We start from the raw sequence: 11,738 nt of genomic DNA, 5'->3' as shown, positions 1-11,738 counted from the left end.
GAGCTCCCAGCTCAGCCTCCCAAGGCCCCTGTCCCCAAGGAGGTCCCTGACTGCTGCACTGATGCTCCTCCCTCCGTAGTGGACTTGGAGGAGGAGCTTGAGTGGGACCCCTCGGGGATTGCCTTGACTGCCCCCGTGGCTTCCCCTGTGACTGCCCCCGTGGCTTCCCCTGTGACTGCCCCCGTGGCTTCCCCCGTGACTCCTCCGCCGTCACCCCAGTGTGACAGACCCCGGCCAGGTCCCCGCCTCTCAGTCTCCCGGAAAGGGCGGGGACACCGGCGTCGGGCCCGGGTCCCGCCCACCCTGCCCCCTGGCTCGCCCGTTTGCCCCCTGGCGGTCGCTCGGTGGCTGCCTGCGGGTCCTCCGGCTCTGGGTTGGCGGTCCCCTCCGGGCCCCCCCCGGTGCCTCGGTGCCGGTCCTCGGCGTCGCCTCCGGCTCCGTGTCAGCCGCCTCCGGGCCCCCCTACTCCGGCGGGGCGTCGGACAGCGCCTTCGCCGGCTTCCCCTCCTCCTGCTCCGGCTTCCCCCTCCTACCTGCCTCCGCTGGTGTTCCCTCCTGCTCCCTCCGTATCCCCTCCGTCTCTCCCTCGTCCCGTTCCCTCGGCCCCTGTGTGGTTCCCTCCTGCTCCCTCCTCCCTGTCGCCTGCGGTCCCTCCGGCCGCTGCCCGTCGCCCGCCTGGGCTCTCTCGGGCTCCCCTGGCTCCTCCTCCCTTTCCCTCGTCCCGCCTGTGTTTGCTCCTTGTCCCTCTGTTCCTCCTGTGGTTCCTATGTTCACTCCTGGCCCCTTTGTGTCGCCGTTCGGTGTTCCTTCTGTGCCCTGTGTCTCCCTTCTTTGTCTGTCTGTCTGCATTCCCTGTCCTTTGTCGGGTTTTGTCTTGGTTCCTGTCCTTGTTCCTGTTCTGTGTCTCTGTCTTGTTTCCTGTTTCTCGTTGATGTTTTTTGGTTTTTGTCTTTCAGGTCCTGTTCCCCGGTCTCGTCTCGTCTGTCGCCTCCTCTCGGGCGCACCCGGTGTGTGTGTTTTTGGGGGGGGTTCTGTCACACCCCGCTCCGTCCGATCCTAATGTGTGCCACGCCCCCTCGTTAACCTCATGTGGAATCCGTGTTTTACAGCTGTTTCGGATTGTTGTCATTAGTTCAGTGTATTTAGTCCGTTTCCGTTTGTATCCCCAGTTCGGTCATTGATGTTGTTTTGTTGCGTACTCTGTGTTTTGGCATAAACTCCGTATTCCCCGATCCCTGGCTTCCGTTCACCTGCTTTCCCTATCCGTGCTGCACATACCGTGACACACCCATCCGGTCACACCCATTTCTGACGTCAGCAACTACAGCCGGTCCTGCCCACGGAAGATGGGACTCCCTTGAGGCTAACACAAGGTGCAAATACATACTTAGTTGATTACATTGTGTTGATTACATTGTAATGATTACATCATGGGTATTTGGCATGCTTTTTAATAATATCATAAGGACTATATTCTACGTTGTATAGTGCTAAATAATATTCCATACTAACACATTCTTCTTTTGTAGCTCACCATTATGAAGTAGACAATTTGGGCTTTGATTCCAGCTCATTTATATGCTAATGATATTACATAGGGGGTGTTTCTAAGGTTGAGGTTTATCATTTGCGATTAATTGATTGCACATCCAGAAGAGTGGCATATGCATGTTTTTTTTTTTTTGTGCATTTGTCCATTTTCTGTGAATGACAATTACACACTGTTCAAAAACGATCTTAGATCAAATGTAGGATGGTTTCTACGCAACGTTTTTATAAATGAGGTAGTTTTTGCTTCTCACATGCGCCCCTGCTTCTGCCCCCATTTCTGTTTCCCTGCAGGAGCCTTCAAAGCCGGGAGACTGGACTTTGAAGAGGAAAAAGCTTGGAGAGCAACCTGAGGTTGATTTGTACACAGCTGCCCACTACAGTTCATTCCAGTTTATCACACACGCTCTGTGGTGTCATATCCCCGTCTCTCCTGATGTCAGGTCTGTGAATTAATATTTTATTTATGTACCAGACACTTTTTCCAAAGCAATGTACATTTCTGCAAAAACAGGGTCAGATGGTTCCTGGAGCAAATGGGCGTTAAGGGCAGAGTGATAAAAATCAATGTTGACTGTGGGATTCAAACCGCAGCCTTCTGATTACTTGCACAGCATTCGAATCCAGTGAGCCAACAGTGATGGTCTGCATCACACATGTAGTGAGTGTCACAGTCGGCAGCAGGGTGTATCGTCACAGTCGGCAGCAGGGTGTATCGTCACAGTCGGCAGCAGGGTGTATCGTCACAGTCGGCAGCAGGGTGTATCGTCACAGTCGGCAGCAGGGTGTATCGTCACAGTCGGCAGCAGAGGGTGTATCTTCAGCCCCTCATGGTTTCAGGTGTCTCCAGTGAAAGTCACAGGTGGCAGCTGGCTTTTGCCTGCAGTGCAGGTGTTTCCTGTCTGAGCTTTTTTTTTGGGGGGGGGGGGGGGAGCGTTTCAGTAACTCTCAGCATTCACTGCAGAGTAAACAGTCACACCGCTCCCGGTATGTGTGCTACAGCAGACAGGATGGAGCCGTGAATCGGGGCCTCCCCATCATGATTCACCAGTGTGTTCTGTCTGGCCACGGGCCTCCCCGCAGCCAGGAGCCTACGCTTTTCCGAAAGCGGACTCAACTCCCCGGGAGATGGGAGAAGGTCAACCCACGATCCCACATCACGCATCATATTCTGAAAAGTGCACTGTGAATAAAGGTTAAAAATGAAGTGCTCTTGTTGAAGCCCAAGAACCCCGACCAGCAGCCCACCTCACACTGAGCTTTCCGGCTCGTGTTCGGTGCCGGCAGATAACAACGGTGTGATGAGTCCAGTCTCACCTGCTCAAGGTGTAAAATGAACAACAGATAGCATAGGCCCCCTTTAAGATGAAAATGGTGGCTGTGGTTCTAAAACAGGGGTTCTCTAGCCGCCAGCAAGAGTTCCACCAGGTCAACGAAGCTGGGTTTTTTTTTTGTTAATTCCCGAAACAAAACTTTATATACATTTTTACAACCCCTTACATGACTGCATTCTAATCACGTCTAATAATAGGAAATGGTTGAACTTGTGAAACTGACAAATGATCTGCCGGCTCACCTCACTAAATACATATGTATGAAAATTTGCAACCTCCGTGTGGAAGTAATATTACAAGTACATAACGTGTACAACTGTGAAGTAAATTCTGATCCTGATACTATATGTATAAATGTGAAGTGAATTCTGATCCGATATTCCCCTGTTGTAAGCTTTCCCCCAGGCAGGTGAACATTGTGTGTGTGTACACAAGGTATAGATTAATATTTAAGGAATTCACAAGCCATTCTCCAGAATGAGAGGACCGAATCAGAAACTTTCAGGGACTTTTAGAAACCTGCTAATGATGCAAGAAAAATAAGGTTATGAAATAGAAATAAGCTATATATGTAATATAATGCCTTTCGGAAAATGTGGAAAAGGGGAGGACTTTACCCAGCTAACAAGTTATTTTAATATGTCGTTTACCATGCATCTAATGCAAAACAAATTGTGTGTTTTTTTTTTTTTATGAAACTCTCTGATGCTGTGTTCCAGTTTATATTCTGATTTCTCTGGAAATGATACTCGCTACCTGTGTGTATCTTGAAAGTTCACTTGCATCTTGCATCCTTCAGATGCACGTCTGATAGTGCTGTTGCCTGCTGCTTAAAGCTTAAAGGAGAGTCACAGCAATGCTGTTGCTTTTGACGCCTCCAATATCGGTGAAGGCATCTTAAATGTTACCAAAAATGAAAATGCTCCCCCCCCAGATGCTGCTGTAAATGTCAGCTGACTTTAAAGAAACGGAGGTTTCATGAGGGTCTCAATGCTATGACTCATACATCCTGTTAAAACTGTTGAACTGTTGTGAGAGCAAAGCCTAAATGCCAGTACCTATCAAATTGAATAATGTTTGATCATTTATATATGCTGTAGCTCAAGCCAGAACAGCTGTAATTGCTTAAATGTTCTTAAACCAACTTAAATAAGCTCACCCAAGCTTGAACAGTGCGCATTGCTTTGTGGTGCTGAAACATTCAGGTGCCTAGCGTGGTCTCAAACACAAACACACAAATACACACATTGCCGCTACTCATCTGTCTCATCAAACAATTCCTGTTATTTGAGCTGGTTTCAGGTCACTTTGCAAACCACAAAACGTACATACACCTAAGTTCCTCAGTTCATGTTTTCTCTGGCCAACCTTCTATCAGGGTTGCCAACTCTCATGCATCTGACATGACACTCACGCTTTCAGACTCTCTCGCTCAAGCAATGAAGTCTTACAGCAAATCGATTTTACAGCAAATTTATTCCATTATAAACCTAAAATTAGCTACATCATTATCGGTGGGCTAGTTTACAAACCCTACAAACTATTGACTAGGTAATTAACCTGTTACAAACATGCAAATACCTGTGCATGTGTGAGCAGACTTGTCCCAAATTGAACATCTCACTGCAGCCAGCTGATGGAAGTTACTTCACCTCATGTCCGATCTGTCAGAAAACTATTTGTGTGAGCAGGTCCACCAGAGCATCTCTACACCTTTCTGCCTGCCTTCTTCCAACCTGTCTGGTACAATGGGATGGATATCGTTGGTCTTTTCGAGAGAAGTAGTACCGCCTGCAAATGCATCCCAGTACTCCGCAAGTATGCCACGTGGTTCCCAACAGTAGGTCTCACAATGGCCCATTGCCACACTGAAGATAATCAGCACGTTGCTGCAGATATTCTCCCTGGTCAGCATCCCTGAAGAGATTTTGACTGACCAAAGCACTAATTTTACCTTATGACTGATGAGACCACTACACCACCAGCAAGGGATTGAGGGGATCCAGACGAATCCCTACCACTCCCAAACTGAGGGGTCGGTAGGGAGTTTAATCAAATCCTCAAGAATATGTTGAGTAAGTCTGTAAGTGACAAGTAAAGCTTGGGATAAATGCTATTTGCCTATAGAGAGATGCCTCAGGCATCCACTGGTTTCTCCCGCTTTGAACTGGTCTATGGCTGGTCTGTCCAAGGTCCACTGGACCTGGAAGTTGAGTGGCCCCAAAGGCATCCAACAAGGGTATAACAAGTATGTGTGGCCGATGAGATGACCGGTTGGAGAAATACCTGAAGAAAACCTAGCGAAACCTGCTATAGAAACAGCAGGCCCAGAAGCACTGGTATGACCCAAATCCCAGGAAGTGGGTTTACCAGCCTGGCCAGTCGGTCCTACTCCTGCCATTGGCAAGCAGCAGGGACCCTACACCATTCTGAGGGAAATGGGCCCTGTGACCTATGCAGGACGTCACCCTAACAAGGGTAGAGATTAGCAGATTTACCTTGTACACCTGATGAAGGAATAGAGGGGAGACATAGCAACACCTATTATGTACAGGTAATATGAGCTGGTTTTAGATAAAATTGATCTCTGTGAATTACTGTGAATTCAGGTGTTCCAATCACTTCTGTAGCCACAGGTATATAAAATCAAGCACCTAGGCATGCAGACTGCTTCTACAAACATTTGCGAAAGAATGGGTCGCTCTCAGGAGCTCAGTGTGGTACCGTGATAGGATGCCACCTGTGCAATGAGTCCATTCATGAAATTTCCTCGCTGCTAAATATTCCATGGTCAACTGTTAGTGGTATTATAACAAAGTACCTGCCATGCTATGACTCATACATCCTGTTAAAACTGTTGAACTGTTGTGAGAGCAAAGCCTAAATGCCAGTACCTATCAAATTGAATAATGTTTGATCATTTATATATGCTGTAGCTCAAGCCAGAACAGCTGTAATTGCTTAAATGTTCTTAAACCAACTTAAATAAGCTCACCCAAGCTTGAACAGTTTTAACAGTGACTACCTGTTCTCCAACACCAGTGCCTGACCTCACAAATGCTCTCCTGGAAGGATGGGCAAAAATTCCCATAAACCTCGTGGACAGCCTACCCAGAAGAGCTGAAGCTGTTACAGCTGGAAAGGGTGGGCCAGCTCCATATTAAAGCCTATGTATTAAGAATGGGATGTCATTAAAGTTCATGTGTGTGTAAAGGCAAGTGTCCCAATACTTTTGGCAATATAGTGTTATATATGGAGAGCCTTCATATACATATATATATATAGAGAGAGAAAATCTTACTGGTTTGGGTCATCATTATACGAGTAAAAATCGTCACACATACATATAAAGTAGTGGCCAAAATTATTAGAACACTTGCCATATTTAAGACGTTTCAGTTTTTTTTGTTGAATTGGCCATTAAAATACCCATAAAACTAATGAAATCTCTACAAAATCATCATCGTGCTCTATAAGCCATCAGAAGGAGATTTAGGTTATGTTCCTTACAAAAAACAAGCTTGGCCTATTTCACTGTCAATGTCACACAATCATGTTCCTTCACAGAAGAAGCCAAATTACTTGTGTAATCACTGTCAGGTGTGATCATGGTTAACCTGATTGTGAAGCAAGAGTCTTAGGGCACAGCTGTTTGATAATTTGAATGTACAAGGTCTATCCTGCTCATTAAGTGATTGGAAACATCAGGGTTTTGTCATTGAGGCCACACCACCAATTGGTATAAATTCAAAGCCTCTAGAAGTAGTCCTGAAGCACATACTGTATTGCTCTTCTTTGAACATGGCTAAAGTGAAGAAAGAGCTAACGTGTGAGCAACAGGTTCGAATAAAGGCCATTTTGGATGCTGGCTGGAGTTACCGCCGCATAGCCAAGGACCTGAGATGCGGTCCAAGGACTGTAAAATACACTTTAGACCACCATGATGCCACCAATTCATGTCAGAACTGAAAGGGGTTAGGTAGGAAAAAGAAACTTTCAGACAGACAAGTGAAGCATCTCAAAATTCTCAGTCATAAGGACTGTAGAAAGACTGTGTGATGAGATCAACACCACAGTGACTAATGGTGAAACAGTGTCTTCAAGAACTATGCATCAGAGACTGGAAGAAGGACTTGCTGCCAGAATAGCAGCAAATAAACCATTACTGAGAGAGAAAAATAGAGCGAAACGCCTGAAATTTGCAAAAGAATACAAGAAATGGACAAAGGAAGATTGGTATAAAGTGTTTTGGACTGATGAGACCAAGTTTGAAGTTTGGTAAGACGCGAAGAGCAGGACTGGATGGAGGGAGGGGGAGAGCTATAAAAAGGAGTGTCTCTTGCCAACAGTGAAATACGGAGGGGGTAGTATTATGGTGTGGGGTGCCATTTCAGTCTCAGGAACAGGTGACAGAGAAAATTGATGGCATGATGGATAAGAAAGTATACCGCAACATTCTGGTGAGGCACAGAGTACCATCTGAGAGTCGTCTTATTGGGACCGGGCCAGCGGTAAAACACACCTTCATCCAGGGATTTCCATTCAAAACACGGTCAAGAGGACAATGATCCTAAACATTCCACTAACTATTGCAGGAACTACCTGCAACTGAAGGAATGGACTGGCCCCATTAAGTCTGGACCTCAACCCCATCAAGCACATTTGGGGCGGATTGGAAAATAAACTGGACAGATGTATTGTAGATTGAAAGGAAACTCTTTGGCAGAAGGCATGGGATAACATTAGTGCTGAAGTTCTCAGGAAATGTATTGACACTATGCCAGATCGATGTGATGCTATTATTGCTGCAAAAGGTGGACATACCAAATATTAAAGTTAAAAGTGGATAAAAACTCCTCCTCCCTCACTTCATCTGATATTTGGTGTACTCAGCGCAACCGTCTGCATATTTCATGGACATTATGAAATGAAATCATGTTTTGGAGCTACAGTTCATTGAGGGAAACATGAATGTCAACATGTACTGTGATATACTGAAGCAGAGCATCATCCCCTCCCTTTGGAAACTGGGCCGCAGGGCAGTATTCCAACATGATAGCGACCCCAAACACACCTGCAAGACGACCACTGCCGTGCTAAAGAAACTGAGGGTAAAGGTGCTGGACTGGCCAAGCATGTCTCCGGACCTAAACCCTATTGGGCATCTGTGGGGCCTCAAACGGAAGGTGGAGGAGCGCAAGGTCTCTAACATCCACCAGCTTCGTGATGTCGTCATGGAGGAGTTGAAGAGGATTCCAGTGGCAACCTCTGAATCTCTAGTGAACTCCAAGCCCAAGACAGTTAAGGCAGTGCTGGAAAATAATGGTGGCCACACAAAGTATTGACACTTTGGGCACAATTTTCACTTAGGGGTCTACTCACTTTTGTTACCAGCATTTTAGACATCAATGGTTGTGTGTTTAGTTATTTTGAGGGGACAGCAAATTTACACGCTGTACACTGACTACTTTACATTGTATCAAAGTGCGATGTCTTCAGTGTTGTCCCATGAAAAGATATAATAAAATATTTACAAATATGTAAGGGGTGTACTCATTTTTGTGAGATACTGTATACACACACACACACACACACACACACACACACACAGGACATCTTACTGGTTTGGGTCATCATTATAGATATAATCTTCACACATATGTGGCTGTTGTGTGCTGGAGTCACTCTTCCCCCTTAAAAACATTAGAACCTGAAGTTACTTCATTGGAGTGGCCTCATATTCATCTGAGATACAGATGAGTAGCTGTAAGTTTAGAATCCAGTGAGATTTCTATCACTTGCAATCAAAAACTAAAAACAGTAGGTGAAACTGAAAACATTTTGACCTACTTACACAAACCTCCTACAAAACACCATCCATTCAGATGATGCAGAATCTATATAAATTCATCGCCCTCGGTCACTATTTCTTTGTTGATAAGTTTCTCTTTATATGTATTCTTCTTAAAGTACTCTAATTATTTTTACAGAAATTAATATGTGTAAACAAGAGAAAAAACAACAGCTTGAGTATTATTGTATATTGCAGTCTTCAGTCTTCAGTCTTGGTGATTCATCAGTCTGTAAGGGACACCTTCAGAAAATGGGGGCTTACAAGCCATTGTCAAGAAGTACCACCTTCTCATTCCCACTTCTCTGAATGTCACTGAACATCAGTCAACCGCTACCAGGTTTCAGTTTCTTGTACCATGCTGATGTGCCGCACGGACATGAAAGTGACTGCCTCAGTCTGCATGTGTGCATGCGGCACTCGCATTGATGTGGCCAAATGACTCACCTGCGACATTGTCCTGCGGCTTCGCCAGCCCAGGATCTTCCTGACATCTGCTCCTGGACTGCAGTGCAAAGCAGGCCGTTTTTCAGAATTGCAATTTGACAAATCGGAAGAGCAGAGCAAACAGCCAAGACAGCTGCTTCAGCTTTGACAGAGTGTAGCAATACAGAAAGCAAGGGGTGAATGTTCACTCTCACCCAAAAAGAAGAACCACAGTTTTATATCATTATTCCGTTGGTGAGAGGACCGGCATGTCAGCTAACTTCAATCTTACCCCCTTCATAAATAAAACAATCCAGATTTGTCTATGCATCTTCAAATTTCTTCTCCAATAGCCAATCCCAGGTAGCAGCAGAACACCATGGATGGCTTTGGGCTGTAGGAGGAAGCCCACAGAGACTCAGGAGGTGTTCTGACACTGTGTTACTGAGTGAAAGGGTGGCAGAGAACTTGCACACTAAGCTGAACTCTGCCTTTCCTCGTGGTAATTATTCCTGTGAACAGGTACCATGTGAAACACTTTTCCAATAAAGGAAAATCACAAAAGACAAGTATCACATGGTACTTCACTTTATTAGGAATATATAATATTTACTGTAATACATCTATAATTGTGTTTCTATTAATCATTTTTTCTGCGGTCTTGTGCCCCATTCACAATTTTCCCCCACCTTGTGTCATGTGCTGCCTCTCCTCACTCCTTCACCAGGTTAGCGAAGGGATGGATGGATGGATGGATGGACGGACAGACAGACAGACTGTGGTTTCACAGTTCCTATGCATGCATGCTGCTCCAAGCATTGGAGAGGTGGGCATGGACGTGTGCCTTGGGAGGGGGGGGGGGAGGCAGCATGGGAGGAATGTTAATGAAAGACCATTTGGACATAGACACAGAGAGAAATGCTTGAGGAAAATAAATATACGGGTCAAGCAAGGGGCTGGGTAAAGGGCAGCCCACACATCCACTTTCAACTGACTGATATAACATTGTAGATTTACAGAAACCAGTCTGCCACAGGCAGGGACGGATTATGGGTTGTGTGGGCCCCTGGGCAAAACGTTCACGAGGGCCCCCCCCCCACCACCACCACCACCACCACCAGCACCACCACCACCACCAGCACCACCACCACAACCACCACAATTCAAGGGCCCTTGGCAGCCAAACGCCCTCCCTCCATGTTTCCATCAGAGGCCCTATAGGGTCAGGGGCCCTTGTAGGCAGAGGATCAAAGAATGTAGGCCCTCTAAAATAGACAAACGAAAATACATTGTTGATAAGCGTTGCAAATTGTTTTGGGCTAGGGGCCCCACGGGCCCCCTGCACCCCGAGGGCCCCTGGGCAGCAGCCCCGCTGGCCCGGTCCGTAAGCGGCACGATCGGCACGTAACAAGTATATAGAGCAAATAAAAATAAAATGGTGATACTACAATTAGGTATGTCACTATCACCAGTTCTACGCCATAGGGGCTTTGGCAGGCAGCCTCGTTTTCAATTTGGTCGCCATTCCCCAGAGCACAAGGGTATCCCAATAGTTTTTACTTTTTGTTGAGTTATTTTTGTGTCTATTAGGGTAACCCGTTCTGATAACGTAAAACACACCTTCATCCAGGGATTTCCATTCAAAACACGGTCATCTGACTTTCTGATAACTTCGAAATTTCCTCCCGATCTTACTGAAAATTTCACTCATTAAAACCTTCGTTGGGACAATAAAGGTAAGCAGAATTATTCTTCAAACTATGATAATTATATTTCTTAGTTAGTTTATTGTATTTAGGCGTATTTTGAGCAAAATTTATCGATCAGCAGTTCACTTTTTTGGATCTGCCGCGAGAGCCGGCCATGTTGTTTTGTGGTGTATTATTCACTACAGTACATACATTCTCCGGTGAGTATTAATTGACAGACAAATAAATTAAATAATTATTTGTTTTATTTTCATTGTATCTGAGACTGTTAGGCAAGGAATAAGCTTTCTAATGATACCTAGTTTATTAAAATCTGATAAACAATAACAGAGTTATGCTCATTTTTCTGAACACCATAAACAGGTCACAAAGTCAAGTATGGTTCTCTACTGTTTTATCTGTTAATAAGCGGACGTTAATAAGCCTTAATTGGCGTTACAAAATATCCTATAACTTTCTTGCCATTCATCACAGAAAGAACTTCTTGGTATCATTGGAAAGGTCTTATCAAGCCCTTTCTTCTGGTCCTATTTTTGTAAAAATCCAACAACTTTGAAATTTTTTGTGACATACCTACTACAATCTGGGGAGGTGGGTCAATGCACCCAGTCGGCGAAAATCATAATTACAATTAGTTAATTTTGTATTTTATTTTTTCTCGCCATTTCTAATTAATGCAGTATTTTGATGCATTCCTGCAGTGTTATATTTATGAAGAACACCACTTTCTCTCATCGCAGACAAGCAGTTGCTGCATGGAGGGAATAATCGATTCTCGAGCCATAGATGTCAACCAATTAGGTGTCCCGGCGCCTAGTTACATCGCACTTCAGGAGCTGTCTCTTAAGCAACATCTTAAAGGATCGTTCG

At 45.2% G+C, this 11,738-nt stretch overlaps 1 long non-coding RNA gene across 1 annotated transcript; it reads right to left on the bottom strand.

The window, feature by feature from the left end:
• Nucleotides 1-576: 576 nt before the first annotated feature.
• LOC111858656 (uncharacterized) lies at nt 577-9,992 on the bottom strand. Its single transcript, XR_002841643.2, has 4 exons — nt 9,849-9,992; nt 9,452-9,553; nt 9,181-9,238; nt 577-8,575 (listed from the first exon to the last, which is right to left on the bottom strand). It is a non-coding gene; the product is annotated as an uncharacterized lncRNA (long non-coding RNA).
• Nucleotides 9,993-11,738: the final 1,746 nt, after the last annotated feature.

Source organism: Paramormyrops kingsleyae, chromosome 2 (genome assembly GCF_048594095.1).
Source record: "Paramormyrops kingsleyae isolate MSU_618 chromosome 2, PKINGS_0.4, whole genome shotgun sequence".
NCBI classification, from domain to species: domain Eukaryota; kingdom Metazoa; phylum Chordata; class Actinopteri; order Osteoglossiformes; family Mormyridae; genus Paramormyrops; species Paramormyrops kingsleyae.
The sequence above is the reverse complement of the archived record's forward strand: the minus strand, read 5'-3'. Positions and strand labels throughout refer to the sequence as shown.